Consider the following 24,476-nt stretch of genomic DNA (forward strand, 5'->3'; position numbering starts at 1 on the left):
ATGTCATAATTGGTTGCCATGGCGACGATGATGCCTTAATACGTTGCCATGGCGATGATGTCATAATTGGTTGCCATGGCGACGGTGATGTCAGAATTGGTTGCCATGGCGACGATGATGCCTTAATACGTTGCCATGGCGATGATGTCATAATTGGTTGCCATGGCGACGATGATGCCTTAATACTTTGCCATGGTGACTGTGATGTCATAGTTTGTTGCCATGGCGATGATGATGTCATAATTGTTTGCCATGGCGACGGTGATGTCATAATTGGTTGCCATGGCGACGGTGATGTCATAATTGGTTGCCATGGCGACGATGATGCCTTAATACGTTGCCATGGCGATGATGTCATAATTGGTTGCCATGGCGACGGTGATGTCATAATTGGTTGCCATGGCGACGATGATGCCTTAATACGTTGCCATGGCGACGGTGATGTCATAATTGGTTGCCATGGCGATGATGATGTCATAATTTGTTGCCATGGCGACGGTGATGTCATAATTGGTTGCTATGGCGACGATGATGTCATAATTGGTTGCCATGGAGACGATGATGCCTTAATACGTTGCCATGGCGACGGTGATATCATAATTGGTTGCCATGGTGACGGTGATGTCATAATTGGTTGCCATGGCGACGGTGATGCCTTGATACGTTGCCATGGCGACGGTGATGTCGTAATTGGTTGCCATGGTGACGATGATGTCATAATTGGTTGCCATGGCGACGGTGATGTCATAATTGGTTGCCATGGCGATGATGCCTTAATACGTTGCCATGGTGACGGTGATGTCATAATTGGTTGCCATGGCGACGATGATGCCTTAATACATTGCCATGGCGATGATGTCATAATTGGTTGCCATGGTGACGGTGATGTCATAATTGGTTGACATGGCGACAATGATGCCTTAATACGTTGACATGGCGATGATGTCATAATTGGTTGCCATGGCAACGGTGATGTCATAATTGGTTGCCATGGCGACGATGATGCCTTAATACGTTGACATGGCGATGATGTCATAATTGGTTTCCATGGCGACGGTGATGTCATAATTTTTTGCCATGGCGACGGTGATGTCATAATTGGTTGCCATGGCGATGATGTCATAATTGGTTGCCATGGCGACAATGATGCCTTAATACATTGCCATGGCGATGATGTCATAATTGGTTGCCATGGCGACGGTGATGTCATAATTGGTTGCCATGGCGACGGTGATGTCATAATTGGTTGCCATGGCAATGATGTCATAATTGGTTGCCATGGCGACGGTGATGTCATAATTGGTTGCCATGGCGACGATGATGCCTTAATACGTTGCCATGGCGATGATGTCATAATTGGTTGCCATGGCGACGGTGATGTCATAATTGGTTGCCATGGCGACGGTGATGTCATAATTGGTTGCCATGGCGACAATGATTTCATAAATGGTTGCCATGGCGACGATGATGCCTTAATACGTTGACATGGCGATGATGTCATAATTGGTTGCCATGGCGACGGTGATGTCATAATTGGTTGCCATGGCGACGATGATGCCTTAATACGTTGCCATGGCGATGATGTCATAATTGGTTGCCATGGCGACGGTGATGTCATAATTGGTTGCCATGGCAACGGTTATGTCATAATTGGCTGCCATGGCGACAATGATGTCATAATTGGTTGCCATGGCGACGATGATGCCTTAATACGTTGACATGGCGATGATGTCATAATTGGTTGCCATGGTGACGGTGATGTCATAATTGGTTGCCATGGCGACGATGATGCCTTAATACGTTGCCATGGCGATTATGTCATAATTGGTTGCCATGGAGATGATGATGCCTTAATACGTTGCCATGGGGACGGTGATGTCATAATTTGTTGCCATGTCGATGATGATGTCATAATTGGTTGCCATGGCGACGGTGATGTCATAATTGGTTGCTATGGCGACGATGATGTCATAATTGGTTGCCATGGCGACGATGATGCCTTAATACATTGCCATGGCGATGATGTCATAATTGGTTGCCATGGCGACGGTGATGTCATAATTGGTTGCCATGGTGACAGTGATGTCATAATTGGTTGCCATGGCGATGATGTCATAATTGGTTGCCATGGCGACGGTGATGTCATAATTGGTTGCCATGGCGACGATGATACCTTAATACGTTGCCATGGCGATGATGTCATAATTGGTTGCCATGGCGACGGTGATGTCATAATTGGTTGCCATGGCGACGGTGATGTCATAATTGGTTGCCATGGCGACAATGATTTCATAATTGGTTGCCATGGCGACGATGATGCCTTAATACGTTGACATGGCGATGATGTCATAATTGGTTGCCATGGCGACGGTGATGTCACAATTGGTTGCCATGGCGACGATGATGCCTTAATACGTTGCCATGGCGATGATGTCATAATTGGTTGCCATGGCGACGGTGATGTCATAATTGGTTTCCATGGCGACGATGATGCCTTAATACGTTGCATGGCGATTATGTCATAATTGGTTGCCATGGCAAAGATGATGCCTTAATACGTTGCCATGGCGACGGTGATGTCATAATTTGTTGCCATGGCGACGGTGATGTCATAATTGGTTGCCATGGCGATGATGTCATAATTTGTTGCCATGGCGACGGTGATGTCATAATTGGTTGCCATGGCGACGATGATGCCTTAATACATTGCCATGGCGATGATGCCTTAATACATTGCCATGGCGATGATGTCATAATTGGTTGCCATGGCGACGGTGATGTCATAATTGGTTGCCATGGCGACGATGATGCCTTAATACGTTGCCATGGCGATGATGTCATAATTGGTTGCCATGGCGACGATCATGCCTTAATACGTTGCCATGGCGATGATGTCATAATTGGTTGCCATGGCGACGGTGATGTCATAATTAGTTGCCATAGCGACGGTGATGTCATAATTGGTTGCCATGGCGACGATGATGCCTTAATACGTTGCCATGGCGACGGTGATATCATAATTGGTTGCCATGGTGACGGTGATGTCATAATTGGTTGCCATGGCGACGGTGATGTCATAATTGGTTGCCATGGCGACGATGATGCCTTAATACGTTGCCATGGCGATGATGTCATAATTGGTTGCCATGGCGATGGTGATGTCATAATTGGTTGCCATGGCAACGGTGATGTCATAATTGGTTGCCATGGCGACAATGATGTCATAATTGGTTGCCATGGCGACGATGATGCCTTAATACGTTGACATGGCGATGATGTCATAATTGGTTGCCATGGCGACGGTGATGTCATAATTGGTTGCCATGGCGACGATGATGCCTTAATACGTTGCATGGCGATTATGTCATAATTGGTTGCCATGGCAAAGATGATGCCTTAATACGTTGCCATGGCGACGGTGATGTCATAATTTGTTGCCATGGCGACGGTGATGTCATAATTGGTTGCCATGGCGATGATGTCATAATTTGTTGCCATGGCGACGGTGATGTCATAATTGGTTGCCATGGCGACGATGATGCCTTAATACATTGACATGGCGATGATGCCTTAATACATTGCCATGGCGATGATGTCATAATTGGTTGCCATGGCGACGGTGATGTCATAATTGGTTGCCATGGCGACGATGATGCCTTAATACGTTGCCATGGCGATGATGTCATAATTGGTTGCCATGGCGACGATCATGCCTTAATACGTTGCCATGGCGACGGTGATATCATAATTGGTTGCCATGGCGATGGTGATGTCATAATTGGTTGACATGGCGACGGTGATGTCATAATTGGTTGCCATGGCGACAATGATGCCTTAATACGTTGCCATGGCGATGATGTCATAATTGGTTGCCATGGCGACGGTGATGTCATAATTGGTTGCCATGGTGACGGTGATGTCATAATTGGTTGCCATGGCGATGATGTCATAATTGGTTGCCATGGCGACGGTGATGTCATAATTGGTTGCCATGGCGACGATGATGCCTTAATATGTTGCCATGGCGATGATGTCATAATTGGTGCCATGGCGACAATGATGCCTTAATACGTTGCCATGGCAACGGTGATGTCATAATTGGTTGCCATGGCGACGATGATGCCTTAATACGTTGCCATGGCGATGATGTCATAATTGGTTGCCATGGCGACGGTGATGTCATAATTGGTTGCCATGGCGACGATGATGCCTTAATACGTTGCCATGGCGACGGTGATGTCATAATTGGTTGCCATGGCGATGATGATGTCATAATTTGTTGCCATGGCGACGGTGATGTCATAATTGGTTGCTATGGCGACGATGATGTCATAATTGGTTGCCATGGAGACGATGATGCCTTAATACGTTGCCATGGCGACGGTGATATCATAATTGGTTGCCATGGTGACGGTGATGTCATAATTGGTTGCCATGGCGACGGTGATGCCTTGATACGTTGCCATGGCGACGGTGATGTCGTAATTGGTTGCCATGGTGACGATGATGTCATAATTGGTTACCATGGCGACGGTGATGTCATAATTGGTTGCCATGGCGATGATGCCTTAATACGTTGCCATGGTGACGGTGATGTCATAATTGGTTGCTATGGCGACGATGATGTCATAATTGGTTGCCATGGAGACGATGATGCCTTAATACGTTGACATGGCGATGATGTCATAATTGGTTGCCATGGCGACGGTGATGTCATAATTGGTTGCCATGGCGACGATGATGCCTTAATACGTTGCCATGGCGATGATGTCATAATTGGTTGCCATGGCGACGGTGATGTCATAATTGGTTGCCATGGCGACTGTGATGTCATAATTGGTTGCCATGGCGACGATGATGCCTTAATACGTTGACATGGCGATGATGTCATAATTGGTTGCCATGGTGACGGTGATGTCATAATTGGTTGCCATGGCGACGATGATGCCTTAATACGTTGCCATGGCGATGATGTCATAATTGGTTGCCATGGCGATGATGATGCCTTAATACGTTGCCATGGCGACGGTGATGTCATAATTTGTTGCCATGTCGATGATGATGTCATAATTGGTTGCCATGGCGACGGTGATGTCATAATTGGTTGCTATGGCTACGATGATGTCATAATTGGTTGCCATGGAGACTATGATGCCTTAATACGTTGCCATGGCGACGGTGATATCATTGGTTGCCATGGCTACGGTGATGTCATAATTGGTTGCCATGGCGGTGATGTCATAATTGGTTGCCATGGTGACGGTGATGTCATAATTGGTTGCCATGGCGACGATGATGCCTTAATACGTTGCCATCATGATGATGTCATAATTGGTTGCCATGGCGATGGTGATGTCATAATTGGTTGCCATGGCGATGGTGATGTCATAATTGGTTGCCATGGCGACAATAATGTCATAATTGGTTGCCATGGCGACGATGATGCCTTAATACGTTGACATGGCGATGATGTCATAATTGGTTGCCATGGCGACGGTGATGTCATAATTGGTTTCCATGGCGACGATGATGCCTTAATACGTTGCATGGCGATGATGTCATAATTGGTTGCCATGGCAAAGATGATGCCTTAATACGTTGCCATGGCGACGGTGATGTCATAATTTGTTGCCATGGTGATGATGATGTCATACCATGGCGACGGTGATGTCATAATTGGTTGCCATGGCGACGATGATGTCATAATTGGTTGCCATGGAGACGATGATGCCTTAATACGTTGCCATGGCGATGATGTCATAAATGGTTGCCATGGCGACGGTGATGTCATAATTGATTGCCATGGCGACGATTATGCCTTAATACGTTGCCATGGCGATGATGTCATAATTGGTTGCCATGGCGACGGTGATGTCATAATTGGTTGCCATGGCGACGGTGATGTCATAATTGGTTGCCATGGCGACAATGATGTCTTAATTGGTTGCCATGGCGACGATGATGCCTTAATATGTTGCCATGGCGATGATGTCATAATTGGTTGCCATGGCGACGGTGATGTCATAATTGGTTGCCATGGTGACGGTGATGTCATAATTGGTTGCCATGGCGACAATGATGTCATAATTGGTTGCCATGGTGACGATGATGCCTTAATACGTTGCCATGGCGATGATGTCATAATTGGTTGCCATGGCGACGGTGATGTCATAATTGGTTGCCATGGCGACGATGATGCCTTAATACGTTGCCATGGCGATGATGTCATAATTGGTTGCCATGGTGTCGGTGATGTAATAATTGGTTGCCATGGCGATGTTGATGTCATAATTCTTTGCCATGGCGACAATGATGTCATGATTGGTTGCCATGGCGACGATGATGCCTTAATATGTTGCCATGGCGACGGTGATGTCATAATTTGTTGCCATGGCGATGATGATGTCATAATTGGTTGCCATGGCGACGGTGATGTCATAATTGGTTGCCATGGCGACGATGATGCCTTAATACGTTGCCATGGCAATGATGTCATAAATGGTTGCCATGGCGACGGTGATGTCATAATTCGTTTGCCATGGTGACGGTGATGTCATAATTGGTTGCCATGGTGACGGTGATGTCATAATTGGTTGCCATGGCGACGGTGATGTCATAATTGGTTGCCATGACGATGATGATGTCATAATTGGTTGCCATGGCGATGATGTCATAATTGGTTGCCATGGCGATTATGTCATAATTGGTTGCCATGGCGACGATGATACCTTAATACGTTGCCATGGCGATGAAGTCATAATTGGTTGCCATGGCGATGATGATGTCATAATAGGTTGCCATGGCGACGGTGAGGTCATAATTGGTTGCCATGGCGATGATGTCATAATAGGTTGCCATGGCGATGATGTCATAATAGGTTGCCATGGCAACGGTGATGTCATAATTGGTTGCCATGGCGACGGTGATGTAATAATTGGTTGCCATGGCGACGATGATGCCTTAATACGTTGCCATGGCGACGATGATGCCTTAATATGTTGCCATGGCGACGGTGATGTCATAATTGGTTGCCATGGCGACGGTGATGTCATAATTGGTTGCATTGGCGACGGTGATGTCATAATTGGTTGCCATGACGATGATGATGTCATAATTGGTTGCCATGGCGATGATGTCATAATTGGTTGCCATGGCGACGGTGATGTCATAATTGGTTGCCATGGCGACGATGATGCCTTAATACGTTGCCATGGCGACGGTGATGTCATAATTGGTTGCCATGGCGACGATGATGCCTTAATACGTTGCCATGGCGATGATGTCATAATTGGTTGCCATGGCGACGGTGATGTCAGAATTGGTTGCCATGGCGACGATGATGCCTTAATACGTTGCCATGGCGATGATGTCATAATTGGTTGCCATGGCGACGGTGATGTCATAATTGGTTGCCATGGCGACTGTGATGTCATAATTGGTTGCCATGGCGACAATGATGTCATAATTGGTTGCCATGGCGACGATGATGCCTTAATACGTTGACATGGCGATGATGTCATAATTGGTTGCCATGGTGACGGTGATGTCATAATTGGTTGCCATGGCGACGATGATGCCTTAATACGTTGCCATGGCGATGATGTCATAATTGGTTGCCATGGCGATGATGATGCCTTAATACGTTGCCATGGCGACGGTGATGTCATAATTTGTTGCCATGTCGATGATGATGTCATAATTGGTTGCCATGGCGACGGTGATGTCATAATTGGTTGCTATGGCTACGATGATGTCATAATTGGTTGCCATGGAGACTATGATGCCTTAATACGTTGCCATGGCGACGGTGATATCATTGGTTGCCATGGCTACGGTGATGTCATAATTGGTTGCCATGGCGGTGATGTCATAATTGGTTGCCATGGTGACGGTGATGTCATAATTGGTTGCCATGGCGACGATGATGCCTTAATACGTTGCCATCATGATGATGTCATAATTGGTTGCCATGGCGATGGTGATGTCATAATTGGTTGCCATGGCGATGGTGATGTCATAATTGGTTGCCATGGCGACAATAATGTCATAATTGGTTGCCATGGCGACGATGATGCCTTAATACGTTGACATGGCGATGATGTCATAATTGGTTGCCATGGCGACGGTGATGTCATAATTGGTTTCCATGGCGACGATGATGCCTTAATACGTTGCATGGCGATGATGTCATAATTGGTTGCCATGGCAAAGATGATGCCTTAATACGTTGCCATGGCGACGGTGATGTCATAATTTGTTGCCATGGTGATGATGATGTCATACCATGGCGACGGTGATGTCATAATTGGTTGCCATGGCGACGATGATGTCATAATTGGTTGCCATGGAGACGATGATGCCTTAATACGTTGCCATGGCGATGATGTCATAAATGGTTGCCATGGCGACGGTGATGTCATAATTGATTGCCATGGCGACGATTATGCCTTAATACGTTGCCATGGCGATGATGTCATAATTGGTTGCCATGGCGACGGTGATGTCATAATTGGTTGCCATGGCGACGGTGATGTCATAATTGGTTGCCATGGCGACAATGATGTCTTAATTGGTTGCCATGGCGACGATGATGCCTTAATATGTTGCCATGGCGATGATGTCATAATTGGTTGCCATGGCGACGGTGATGTCATAATTGGTTGCCATGGTGACGGTGATGTCATAATTGGTTGCCATGGCGACAATGATGTCATAATTGGTTGCCATGGTGACGATGATGCCTTAATACGTTGCCATGGCGATGATGTCATAATTGGTTGCCATGGCGACGGTGATGTCATAATTGGTTGCCATGGCGACGATGATGCCTTAATACGTTGCCATGGCGATGATGTCATAATTGGTTGCCATGGTGTCGGTGATGTAATAATTGGTTGCCATGGCGATGTTGATGTCATAATTCTTTGCCATGGCGACAATGATGTCATGATTGGTTGCCATGGCGACGATGATGCCTTAATATGTTGCCATGGCGACGGTGATGTCATAATTTGTTGCCATGGCGATGATGATGTCATAATTGGTTGCCATGGCGACGGTGATGTCATAATTGGTTGCCATGGCGACGATGATGCCTTAATACGTTGCCATGGCAATGATGTCATAAATGGTTGCCATGGCGACGGTGATGTCATAATTCGTTTGCCATGGTGACGGTGATGTCATAATTGGTTGCCATGGTGACGGTGATGTCATAATTGGTTGCCATGGCGACGGTGATGTCATAATTGGTTGCCATGACGATGATGATGTCATAATTGGTTGCCATGGCGATGATGTCATAATTGGTTGCCATGGCGATTATGTCATAATTGGTTGCCATGGCGACGATGATACCTTAATACGTTGCCATGGCGATGAAGTCATAATTGGTTGCCATGGCGATGATGATGTCATAATAGGTTGCCATGGCGACGGTGAGGTCATAATTGGTTGCCATGGCGATGATGTCATAATAGGTTGCCATGGCGATGATGTCATAATAGGTTGCCATGGCGACGGTGATGTCATAATTGGTTGCCATGGCGACGGTGATGTAATAATTGGTTGCCATGGCGACGATGATGCCTTAATACGTTGCCATGGCGACGATGATGCCTTAATATGTTGCCATGGCGACGGTGATGTCATAATTGGTTGCCATGGCGACGGTGATGTCATAATTGGTTGCATTGGCGACGGTGATGTCATAATTGGTTGCCATGACGATGATGATGTCATAATTGGTTGCCATGGCGATGATGTCATAATTGGTTGCCATGGCGACGGTGATGTCATAATTGGTTGCCATGGCGACGATGATGCCTTAATACGTTGCCATGGCGACGGTGATGTCATAATTGGTTGCCATGGCGACGATGATGCCTTAATACGTTGCCATGGCGATGATGTCATAATTGGTTGCCATGGCGACGGTGATGTCAGAATTGGTTGCCATGGCGACGATGATGCCTTAATACGTTGCCATGGCGATGATGTCATAATTGGTTGCCATGGCGACGATGATGCCTTAATACTTTGCCATGGTGACTGTGATGTCATAGTTTGTTGCCATGGCGATGATGATGTCATAATTGTTTGCCATGGCGACGGTGATGTCATAATTGGTTGCCATGGCGACGGTGATGTCATAATTGGTTGCCATGGCGACGATGATGCCTTAATACGCTGCCATGGCGATGATGTCATAATTGGTTGCCATGGCGACGGTGATGTCATAATTGGTTGCCATGGCGACGGTGATGTCATAATTGGTTGCCATGGCGACAATGATTTCATAAATGGTTGCCATGGCGACGATGATGCCTTAATACGTTGACATGGCGATGATGTCATAATTGGTTGCCATGGCAACGGTGATGTCATAATTGGTTGCCATGGCGACGGTTATGTCATAATTGTCTGCCATGGCGACAATGATGTCATAATTGGTTGCCATGGCGACGATGATGCCTTAATACGTTGACATGGCGATGATGTCATAATTGGTTGCCATGGTGACGGTGATGTCATAATTGGTTGCCATTGCGACGATGATGCCTTAATACGTTGCCATGGCGATTATGTCATAATTGGTTGCCATGGAGATGATGATGCCTTAATACATTGCCATGGCGACGGTGATGTCATAATTTGTTGCCATGTCGATGATGATGTCATAATTGGTTGCCATGGCGACGGTGATGTCATAATTGGTTGCTATGGCGACGATGATGTCATAATTGGTTGCCATGGAGACTATGATGCCTTAATACGTTGCCATGGCGACGGTGATATCATTGGTTGCCATGGCTACGGTGATGTCATAATTGGTTGCCATGGCGGTGATGTCATAATTGGTTGCCATGGCGACGGTAATGTCATAATTGGTTGCCATGGCGACGATGATGCCTTAATACGTTGCCATGGCGATGATGTCATAATTGGTTGCCATGGTGACGGTGATGTCATAACTGGTTGCCATGGCGACGATGATGCCTTGATACGTTGCCATGGCGATGATGTCATAATTGGTTGCCATGGCAACGGTGATGTCATAATTGGTTGCCATGGCGACGATGATGCCTTAATACGTTGACATGGCGATGATGTCATAATTGGTTGCCATGGCGACGGTGATGTCATAATTTTTTGCCATGGCGACGGTGATGTCATAATTGGTTGCCATGGCGATAATGTCATAATTGGTTGCCATGGCGACGGTGATGTCATAATTGGTTGCCATGGCGACGATGATGCCTTAATACGTTGCCATGGCGATGATGTCATAATTGGTTGCCATGGCGACGGTGATGTCATAATTGGTTGCCATGGCGACTGTGATGTCATAATTGGTTGCCATGGCGACAATGATTTCATAATTGGTTGCCATGGCGACGATGATGCCTTAATACGTTGACATGGCGATGATGTCATAATTGGTTGCCATGGCGACGCTGATGTCACAATTGGTTGCCATGGCGACGATGATGCCTTAATACGTTGCCATGGCGATGATGTCATAATTGGTTGCCATGGCGACGGTGATGTCATAATTGGTTGCCATGGCGACGGTAATGTCATACTTGGTTGCCATGGCGACAATGATGTCATAATTGGTTGCCATGGCGACGATGATGCCTTAATACGTTGACAAGGCGATGATTTCATAATTGGTTGCCATGGCGACGGTGATGTCATAATTGGTTGCCATGGCGACGATGATGCCTTAATACGTTGCCATGGCGATGATGTCATAATTGGTTGCCATGGCGATGATGATGCCTTAATACGTTGCCATGGCGACGGTGATGTCATAATTTGTTGCCATGGCGATGATGATGTCATAATTGGTTGCCATGGCGATGGTGATGTCATAATTGGTTGCTATGGCGACGATGATGTCATAATTGGTTGCCATGGAGACTATGATGCCTTAATACGTTGCCATGGCGACGGTGATATCATTGGTTGCCATGGCGACGGTGATGTCATAATTAGTTGCCATGGCGATGATGTCATAATTGGTTGCCATGGCGACGGTGATGTCATAATTGGTTGCCATGGCGACGATGATGCCTTAATACGTTGCCATGGTGATGATGTCATAATTGGTTGCCATGGCGATGGTGATGTCATAATTGGTTGCCATGGCGACGGTGATGTCATAATTGGTTGCCATGGCGACAATGATGTCATAATTGGTTGCCATGGCGACGATGATGCCTTAATACGTTGACATGGCGATGATGTCATAATTGGTTGCCATGGCGACGGTGATGTCATAATTGGTTTCCATGGCGACGATGATGCCTTAATACGTTGCATGGCGATGATGTCATAATTGGTTGCCATGGCAAAGATGATGCCTTAATACGTTGCCATGGCGACGGTGATGTCATAATTTGTTGCCATGGCGATGGTGATGTCATAATTGGTTGCCATGGCGACGGTGATTTCATAATTGGTTGCTCTGGCGACGATGATGTCATAATTGGTTGCCATGGAGATGATGATGCCTTAATACGTTGCCATGTCGATTATGTCATAAATGGTTGCCATGGCGACGGTGATGTCATAATTGGTTGCCATGGCGACGATTATGCCTTAATACGTTGCCATGGCGATGATGTCATAATTGGTTGCCATGGCGATGGTGAAGTCATAATTGGTTGCCATGGCGACGGTGATGTCACAATTGGTTGCCATGGCGACAATGATGTCATAATTGGTTGCCATGGCGACGATGATGCCTTAATACGTTGCCATGGCGATGATGTCATAATTGGTTGCCATGGCGACGGTGATGTCATAATTGGTTGCCATGGCGACGGTGATGTCATAATTGGTTGCCATGGCGATGATGTCATAATTTGTTGCCATGGCGACGGTGATGTCATAATTGGTTACCATGGCGACGATGATGCCTTAATACATTGCCATGGCGATGATGTCATAATTGGTTGCCATGGCGACGGTGATGTCATAATTGGTTGCCATGGCGACGATGATGCCTTAATACGTTGCCATGGCGATGATGTCATAATTGGTTGCCATGGCGACGATCATGCCTTAATACGTTGCCATGGCGATGATGTCATAATTGGTTGCCATGGCGACGGTGATGTCATAATTAGTTGCCATAGCGACGGTGATGTCATAATTGGTTGCCATGGCGACGATGATGCCTTAATACGTTGCCATGGCGACGGTGATATCATAATTGGTTGCCATGGTGACGGTGATGTCATAATTGGTTGCCATGGCGACGGTGATGTCATAATTGGTTGCCATGGCGACGATGATGCCTTAATACGTTGCCATGGCGATGATGTCATATTTGGTTGCCATGGCGATGGTGATGTCATAATTGGTTGCCATGGCGACGTGATGTCATAATTGGTTGCCATGGCGATGATGTCATAATTGGTTGCCATGGCGACGGTGATGTCATAATTGGTTGCCATGGCGACGATGATGCCTTAATATGTTGCCATGGCGATGATGTCATAATTGGTTGCCATGGCGACGATGATGCCTTAATACGTTGCCATGGCAACGGTGATGTCATAATTGGTTGACATGGCGACTATGATGCCTTAATACGTTGCCATGGCGATGATGTCATAATTGGTTGCCATGGCGACGGTGATGTCATAATTGGTTAACATGGCGACGGTAATGTCATAATTGGTTGACATGGCGATGATGTCATAATTGGTTGCCATGGCGATGATGATGCTTTAATACGTTGCCATGGCGACGATGAAGTCATAATTGGTTGCCATGGCGACGATGATGTCATAATTGGTTGCCATGGCGATTATGTCATAATTGGTTGCCATGGCGATGATGATGTCATAATTGGTTGCCATGGCGATGATGTCATAATTGGTTGCCATGGCGATGATGTCATAATTGGTTGCCATGACGATGATGTCATAATTGGTTGCCATGGTGACGATGATGCCTTAACACGTTGCCATGGCGACGGTGATGTCATAATTGGTTGCAATGGCGACGGTGATGTCATAATTGGTTGCCATGGCGACGATGATGTCTTAATACGTTGCCATGGCGACGGTGATGTCATAATTGGTTGCCATGGCGACGATGATGCCTTAATACATTGCCATGGCGACGGTGATGTCATAATTGGTTGCCATGGCGATGATGTCATACTTGGTTGCCATGGCGACGGTGATGTCATAATTGGTTGCAATGGTGACGATGATGTCATAATTGGTTGCCATGGCGATGGTGATGTCATAATTGGTTGCCATGGCGATGATGATGTCATAATTGGTTGCCATGTTGACGATGATGCCTTAATACGTTCCCATGGCGATGATGTCATAATTGTTTGCCATGGCGACGATCATGCCTTAATACATTGCCATGGCGATGATGTCATAATTGGTTGCCATGGCGACGGTGATGTCATAATTGGTTGCCATAGCGACGGTGATGTCATAATTGGTTGCCATGGCGACGATGATGCCTTAATACGTTGCCATGGCGACGGTGATATCATAATTGGTTGCCATGGCGACGGAGATGTCATAATTGGTTGCCATGGCGACGGTGATGTCATAATTGGTTGCCATGGCGACGATGATGCCTTAATACGTTGCCATGGTGATGATGTCATAATTGGTTGCCATGGCGACGGTGATGTCATAATTGGCTGCCATGGCGACGGTGATGTCATAATTGGTTGCCATGGCGATGATGTCATAATTGGTTGCCATGGCGACGGTGATGTCATAATTTGTTGCCATGGCGACGATGATGCCTTAATACGTTGCCATGGCGATGATGTCATAATTGGTTGCCATGGCGACAATGATGCCTTAATACGTTGCCATGGCAACGGTGATGTCATAATTGGTTGCCTTTTCGACGATGATGCCTTAATACGTTGCCATGGCGATGATGTCATAATTGGTTGCCATGGCGACGGTGATGTCATAATTGGTTGCCATGGCGACGGTGATGTCATAATTGGTTGCCATGGCGACAATAATGTCATAATTGGTTGCCATGGCGACGATGATGCCTTAATACGTTGACATGGCGATGATGTCATAATTGGTTGCCATGGCGACGGTGATGTCATAATTGGTTTCCATGGCGACGATGATGCCTTAATACGTTGCATGGCGATGATGTCATAATTGGTTGCCATGGCAAAGATGATGCCTTAATACGTTGCCATGGCGACGGTGATGTCATAATTTGTTGCCATGGTGATGATGTCATGCCATGGCGACGGTGATGTCATAATTGGTTGCTATGGCAACGATGATGTCATAATTGGTTGCCATGGAGACTATGATGCCTTAATACGTTGACATGGCGACGGTGATATCATTGGTTGCCATGGCGACGGTGATGTCATAATTGGTTGCCATGGCGACGTTGATGTCATAATTTGTTGCCATGGCAATGATGATGTCATAATTGGTTGCCATGGCGACGGTGATGTCATAATTGGTTGCTATGGCGACGATGATGTCATAATTGGTTGCCATGGAGACGATGATGCCTTAATACGTTGCCATGGTGACGGTGATATCATAATTGGTTGCCATGGCGACGGTGATGTCATAATTGGTTGCCATGGCGACGGTGATGCCTTGATACGTTGCCATGGCGACGGTGATGTCGTAATTGGTTGCCATGGCGACGGTGATGTCATAATTGGTTGCCATGGCGACGGTGATGTCATAATTGGTTGCCATGGCGATGATGCCTTAATACGTTGCCATGGCGACGGTGATGTCATAATTGGTTGCCATGGCGACAATGATGCCTTAATACATTGCCATGGCGATGATGTCATAATTGGTTGCCATGGTGACGGTGATGTCATAATTGGTTGCCATGGCGACGATGATGCCTTAATACGTTCCCATGGCGATGATGTCATAATTGGTTGCCATGGCAACGGTGATGTCATAATTGGTTGCCATGGCGACGATGATGACTTAATACGTTGACATGGCGATGATGTCATAATTGGTTTCCATGGCGACGGTGATGTCATAATTTTTTGCCATGGCGACGGTGATGTCATAATTGGTTGCCATGGCGATGATGTCATAATTGGTTGCCATGGCGACGGTGATGTCATAATTGGTTGCCATGGCGACGATGATGCCTTAATACATTGCCATGGCGATGATGTCATAATTGGTTGCCATGGCGACGGTGATGTCATAATTGGTTGCCATGGCGACGGTGATGTCATAATTGGTTGCCATGGCAATGATGTCATAATTGGTTGCCATGGCGACGGTGATGTCATAATTGGTTGCCATGGCGACGATGATGCCTTAATACGTTGCCATGGCGATGATGTCATAATTGGTTGCCATGGCGACGGTGATGTCATAATTGGTTGCCATGGCGACGGTGATGTCATAATTGGTTGCCATGGCGACAATGATTTCATAATTGGTTGCCATGGCGACGATGATGCCTTAATACGTTGACATGGCGATGATGTCATAATTGGTTGCCATGGCGACGGTGATGTCATAATTGGTTGCCATGGCGACGATGATGCCTTAATACGTTGCCATGGCGATGATGTCATAATTGGTTGCCATGGCGACGGTGATGTCATAATTGGTTGCCATGGCGACTGTGATGTCATAATTGGTTGCCATGGCGACAATGATGTCATAATTGGTTGCCATGGCGACGATGATGCCTTAATACGTTGACATGGCGATGATGTCATAATTGGTTGCCATGGTGACGGTGATGTCATAATTGGTTGCCATGGCGACGATGATGCCTTAATACGTTGCCATGGCGATGATGTCATAATTGGTTGCCATGGCGATGATGATGCCTTAATACGTTGCCATGGCGACGGTGATGTCATAATTTGTTGCCATGTCGATGATGATGTCATAATTGGTTGCCATGGCGACGGTGATGTCATAATTGGTTGCTATGGCTACGATGATGTCATAATTGGTTGCCATGGAGACTATGATGCCTTAATACGTTGCCATGGCGACGGTGATATCATTGGTTGCCATGGCTACGGTGATGTCATAATTGGTTGCCATGGCGGTGATGTCATAATTGGTTGCCATGGTGACGGTGATGTCATAATTGGTTGCCATGGCAACGATGATGCCTTAATACGTTGCCATCATGATGATGTCATAATTGGTTGCCATGGCGATGGTGATGTCATAATTGGTTGCCATGGCGATGGTGATGTCATAATTGGTTGCCATGGCGACAATAATGTCATAATTGGTTGCCATGGCGACGATGATGCCTTAATACGTTGACATGGCGATGATGTCATAATTGGTTGCCATGGCGACGGTGATGTCATAATTGGTTTCCATGGCGACGATGATGCCTTAATACGTTGCATGGCGATGATGTCATAATTGGTTGCCATGGCAAAGATGATGCCTTAATACGTTGCCATGGCGACGGTGATGTCATAATTTGTTGCCATGGTGATGATGATGTCATACCATGGCGACGGTGATGTCATAATTGGTTGCCATGGCGACGATGATGTCATAATTGGTTGCCATGGAGACGATGATGCCTTAATACGTTGCCATGGCGATGATGTCATAAATGGTTGCCATGGCGACGGTGATGTCATAATTGATTGCCATGGCGACGATTATGCCTTAATAAGTTGCCATGGCGATGATGTCATAATTGGTTGCCATGGCGACGGTGATGTCATAATTGGTTGCCATGGCGACGGTGATGTCATAATTGGTTGCCATGGCGACAATGATGTCTTAATTGGTTGCCATGGCGACGATGATGCCTTAATATGTTGCCATGGCGATGATGTCATAATTGGTTGCCATGGCGACGGTGATGTCATAATTGGTTGCCATGGTGACGGTGATGTCATAATTGGTTGCCATGGCGACAATGATGTCATAATTGGTTGCCATGGTGACGATGATGCCTTAATACGTTGCCATGGCGATGATGTCATAATTGGTTGCCATGGCGACGGTGATGTCATAATTGGTTGCCATGGCGACGATGATGCCTTAATACGTTGCCATGGCGATGATGTCATAATTGGTTGCCATGGTGTCGGTGATGTAATAATTGGTTGCCATGGCGATGTTGATGTCATAATTCTTTGCCATGGCGACAATGATGTCATGATTGGTTGCCATGGCGACGATGATGCCTTAATATGTTGCCATGGCGACGGTGATGTCATAATTTGTTGCCATGGCGATGATGATGTCATAATTGGTTGCCATGGCGACGGTGATGTCATAATTGGTTGCCATGGCGACGATGATGCCTTAATACGTTGCCATGGCAATGATGTCATAAATGGTTGCCATGGCGACGGTGATGTCATAATTCGTTTGCCATGGTGACGGTGATGTCATAATTGGTTGCCATGGTGACGGTGATGTCATAATTGGTTGCCATGGCGACGGTGATGTCATAATTGGTTGCCATGACGATGATGATGTCATAATTGGTTGCCATGGCGATGATGTCATAATTGGTTGCCATGGCGATTATGTCATAATTGGTTGCCATGGCGACGATGATACCTTAATACGTTGCCATGGCGATGAAGTCATAATTGGTTGCCATGGCGATGATGATGTCATAATAGGTTGCCATGGCGACGGTGAGGTCATAATTGGTTGCCATGGCGATGATGTCATAATAGGTTGCCATGGCGATGATGTCATAATAGGTTGCCATGGCGACGGTGATGTCATAATTGGTTGCCATGGCGACGGTGATGTAATAATTGGTTGCCATGGCGACGATGATGCCTTAATACGTTGCCATGGCGACGATGATGCCTTAATATGTTGCCATGGCGACGGTGATGTCATAATTGGTTGCCATGGCGACGGTGATGTCATAATTGGTTGCATTGGCGACGGTGATGTCATAATTGGTTGCCATGACGATGATGATGTCATAATTGGTTGCCATGGCGATGATGTCATAATTGGTTGCCATGGCGACGGTGATGTCATAATTGGTTGCCATGGCGACGATGATGCCTTAATACGTTGCCATGGCGACGGTGATGTCATAATTGGTTGCCATGGCGACGATGATGCCTTAATACGTTGCCATGGCGATGATGTCATAATTGGTTGCCATGGCGACGGTGATGTCAGAATTGGTTGCCATGGCGACGATGATGCCTTAATACGTTGCCATGGCGATGATGTCATAATTGGTTGCCATGGCGACGATGATGCCTTAATACTTTGCCATGGTGACTGTGATGTCATAGTTTGTTGCCATGGCGATGATGATGTCATAATTGTTTGCCATGGCGACGGTGATGTCATAATTGGTTGCCATGGCGACGGTGATGTCATAATTGGTTGCCATGGCGACGATGATGCCTTAATACGTTGCCATGGCGATGATGTCATAATTGGTTGCCATGGCGACGGTGATGTCATAATTGGTTGCCATGGCGACGGTGATGTCATAATTGGTTGCCATGGCGACAATGATTTCATAAATGGTTGCCATGGCGACGATGATGCCTTAATACGTTGACATGGCGATGATGTCATAATTGGTTGCCATGGCAACGGTGATGTCATAATTGGTTGCCATGGCGACGGTTATGTCATAATTGTCTGCCATGGCGACAATGATGTCATAATTGGTTGCCATGGCGACGATGATGCCTTAATACGTTGACATGGCGATGATGTCATAATTGGTTGCCATGGTGACGGTGATGTCATAATTGGTTGCCATTGCGACGATGATGCCTTAATACGTTGCCATGGCGATTATGTCATAATTGGTTGCCATGGAGATGATGATGCCTTAATACATTGCCATGGCGACGGTGATGTCATAATTTGTTGCCATGTCGATGATGATGTCATAATTGGTTGCCATGGCGACGGTGATGTCATAATTGGTTGCTATGGCGACGATGATGTCATAATTGGTTGCCATGGAGACTATGATGCCTTAATACGTTGCCATGGCGACGGTGATATCATTGGTTGCCATGGCTACGGTGATGTCATAATTGGTTGCCATGGCGGTGATGTCATAATTGGTTGCCATGGCGACGGTAATGTCATAATTGGTTGCCATGGCGACGATGATGCCTTAATACGTTGCCATGGCGATGATGTCATAATTGGTTGCCATGGTGACGGTGATGTCATAACTGGTTGCCATGGCGACGATGATGCCTTGATACGTTGCCATGGCGATGATGTCATAATTGGTTGCCATGGCAACGGTGATGTCATAATTGGTTGCCATGGCGACGATGATGCCTTAATACGTTGACATGGCGATGATGTCATAATTGGTTGCCATGGCGACGGTGATGTCATAATTTTTTGCCATGGCGACGGTGATGTCATAATTGGTTGCCATGGCGATAATGTCATAATTGGTTGCCATGGCGACGGTGATGTCATAATTGGTTGCCATGGCGACGATGATGCCTTAATACGTTGCCATGGCGATGATGTCATAATTGGTTGCCATGGCGACGGTGATGTCATAATTGGTTGCCATGGCGACTGTGATGTCATAATTGGTTGCCATGGCGACAATGATTTCATAATTGGTTGCCATGGCGACGATGATGCCTTAATACGTTGACATGGCGATGATGTCATAATTGGTTGCCATGGCGACGCTGATGTCACAATTGGTTGCCATGGCGACGATGATGCCTTAATACGTTGCCATGGCGATGATGTCATAATTGGTTGCCATGGCGACGGTGATGTCATAATTGGTTGCCATGGCGACGGTGATGTCATACTTGGTTGCCATGGCGACAATGATGTCATAATTGGTTGCCATGGCGACGATGATGCCTTAATACGTTGACAAGGCGATGATTTCATAATTGGTTGCCATGGCGACGGTGATGTCATAATTGGTTGCCATGGCGACGATGATGCCTTAATACGTTGCCATGGCGATGATGTCATAATTGGTTGCCATGGCGATGATGATGCCTTAATACGTTGCCATGGCGACGGTGATGTCATAATTTGTTGCCATGGCGATGATGATGTCATAATTGGTTGCCATGGCGATGGTGATGTCATAATTGGTTGCTATGGCGACGATGATGTCATAATTGGTTGCCATGGAGACTATGATGCCTTAATACGTTGCCATGGCGACGGTGATATCATTGGTTGCCATGGCGACGGTGATGTCATAATTAGTTGCCATGGCGATGATGTCATAATTGGTTGCCATGGCGACGGTGATGTCATAATTGGTTGCCATGGCGACGATGATGCCTTAATACGTTGCCATGGTGATGATGTCATAATTGGTTGCCATGGCGATGGTGATGTCATAATTGGTTGCCATGGCGACGGTGATGTCATAATTGGTTGCCATGGCGACAATGATGTCATAATTGGTTGCCATGGCGACGATGATGCCTTAATACGTTGACATGGCGATGATGTCATAATTGGTTGCCATGGCGACGGTGATGTCATAATTGGTTTCCATGGCGACGATGATGCCTTAATACGTTGCATGGCGATGATGTCATAATTGGTTGCCATGGCAAAGATGATGCCTTAATACGTTGCCATGGCGACGGTGATGTCATAATTTGTTGCCATGGCGATGGTGATGTCATAATTGGTTGCCATGGCGACGGTGATTTCATAATTGGTTGCTCTGGCGACGATGATGTCATAATTGGTTGCCATGGAGATGATGATGCCTTAATACGTTGCCATGTCGATTATGTCATAAATGGTTGCCATGGCGACGGTGATGTCATAATTGGTTGCCATGGCGACGATTATGCCTTAATACGTTGCCATGGCGATGATGTCATAATTGGTTGCCATGGCGATGGTGAAGTCATAATTGGTTGCCATGGCGACGGTGATGTCACAATTGGTTGCCATGGCGACAATGATGTCATAATTGGTTGCCATGGCGACGATGATGCCTTAATACGTTGCCATGGCGATGATGTCATAATTGGTTGCCATGGCGACGGTGATGTCATAATTGGTTGCCATGGCGACGGTGATGTCATAATTGGTTGCCATGGCGATGATGTCATAATTTGTTGCCATGGCGACGGTGATGTCATAATTGGTTACCATGGCGACGATGATGCCTTAATACATTGCCATGGCGATGATGCCTTAATACATTGCCATGGCGATGATGTCATAATTGGTTGCCATGGCGACGGTGATGTCATAATTGGTTGCCATGGCGACGATGATGCCTTAATACGTTGCCATGGCGATGATGTCATAATTGGTTGCCATGGCGACGATCATGCCTTAATACGTTGCCATGGCGATGATGTCATAATTGGTTGCCATGGCGACGGTGATGTCATAATTAGTTGCCATAGCGACGGTGATGTCATAATTGGTTGCCATGGCGACGATGATGCCTTAATACGTTGCCATGGCGACGGTGATATCATAATTGGTTGCCATGGTGACGGTGATGTCATAATTGGTTGCCATGGCGACGGTGATGTCATAATTGGTTGCCATGGCGACGATGATGCCTTAATACGTTGCCATGGCGATGATGTCATATTTGGTTGCCATGGCGATGGTGATGTCATAATTGGTTGCCATGGCGACGTGATGTCATAATTGGTTGCCATGGCGATGATGTCATAATTGGTTGCCATGGCGACGGTGATGTCATAATTGGTTGCCATGGCGACGATGATGCCTTAATATGTTGCCATGGCGATGATGTCATAATTGGTTGCCATGGCGACGATGATGCCTTAATACGTTGCCATGGCAACGGTGATGTCATAATTGGTTGACATGGCGACTATGATGCCTTAATACGTTGCCATGGCGATGATGTCATAATTGGTTGCCATGGCGACGGTGATGTCATAATTGGTTAACATGGCGACGGTAATGTCATAATTGGTTGACATGGCGATGATGTCATAATTGGTTGCCATGGCGATGATGATGCTTTAATACGTTGCCATGGCGACGATGAAGTCATAATTGGTTGCCATGGCGACGATGATGTCATAATTGGTTGCCATGGCGATTATGTCATAATTGGTTGCCATGGCGATGATGATGTCATAATTGGTTGCCATGGCGATGATGTCATAATTGGTTGCCATGGCGATGATGTCATAATTGGTTGCCATGACGATGATGTCATAATTGGTTGCCATGGTGACGATGATGCCTTAACACGTTGCCATGGCGACGGTGATGTCATAATTGGTTGCAATGGCGACGGTGATGTCATAATTGGTTGCCATGGCGACGATGATGTCTTAATACGTTGCCATGGCGACGGTGATGTCATAATTGGTTGCCATGGCGACGATGATGCCTTAATACATTGCCATGGCGACGGTGATGTCATAATTGGTTGCCATGGCGATGATGTCATACTTGGTTGCCATGGCGACGGTGATGTCATAATTGGTTGCAATGGTGACGATGATGTCATAATTGGTTGCCATGGCGATGGTGATGTCATAATTGGTTGCCATGGCGATGATGATGTCATAATTGGTTGCCATGTTGACGATGATGCCTTAATACGTTCCCATGGCGATGATGTCATAATTGTTTGCCATGGCGACGATCATGCCTTAATACATTGCCATGGCGATGATGTCATAATTGGTTGCCATGGCGACGGTGATGTCATAATTGGTTGCCATAGCGACGGTGATGTCATAATTGGTTGCCATGGCGACGATGATGCCTTAATACGTTGCCATGGCGACGGTGATATCATAATTGGTTGCCATGGCGACGGAGATGTCATAATTGGTTGCCATGGCGACGGTGATGTCATAATTGGTTGCCATGGCGACGATGATGCCTTAATACGTTGCCATGGTGATGATGTCATAATTGGTTGCCATGGCGACGGTGATGTCATAATTGGCTGCCATGGCGACGGTGATGTCATAATTGGTTGCCATGGCGATGATGTCATAATTGGTTGCCATGGCGACGGTGATGTCATAATTTGTTGCCATGGCGACGATGATGCCTTAATACGTTGCCATGGCGATGATGTCATAATTGGTTGCCATGGCGACAATGATGCCTTAATACGTTGCCATGGCAACGGTGATGTCATAATTGGTTGCCTTTTCGACGATGATGCCTTAATACGTTGCCATGGCGATGATGTCATAATTGGTTGCCATGGCGACGGTGATGTCATAATTGGTTGCCATGGCGACGGTGATGTCATAATTGGTTGCCATGGCGACAATAATGTCATAATTGGTTGCCATGGCGACGATGATGCCTTAATACGTTGACATGGCGATGATGTCATAATTGGTTGCCATGGCGACGGTGATGTCATAATTGGTTTCCATGGCGACGATGATGCCTTAATACGTTGCATGGCGATGATGTCATAATTGGTTGCCATGGCAAAGATGATGCCTTAATACGTTGCCATGGCGA

Source organism: Dendrobates tinctorius, unplaced genomic scaffold (genome assembly GCF_039654945.1).
Source record: "Dendrobates tinctorius isolate UK_male_01 unplaced genomic scaffold, ASM3965494v1 ptg000262l, whole genome shotgun sequence".
Taxonomy (NCBI): domain Eukaryota; kingdom Metazoa; phylum Chordata; class Amphibia; order Anura; family Dendrobatidae; genus Dendrobates; species Dendrobates tinctorius.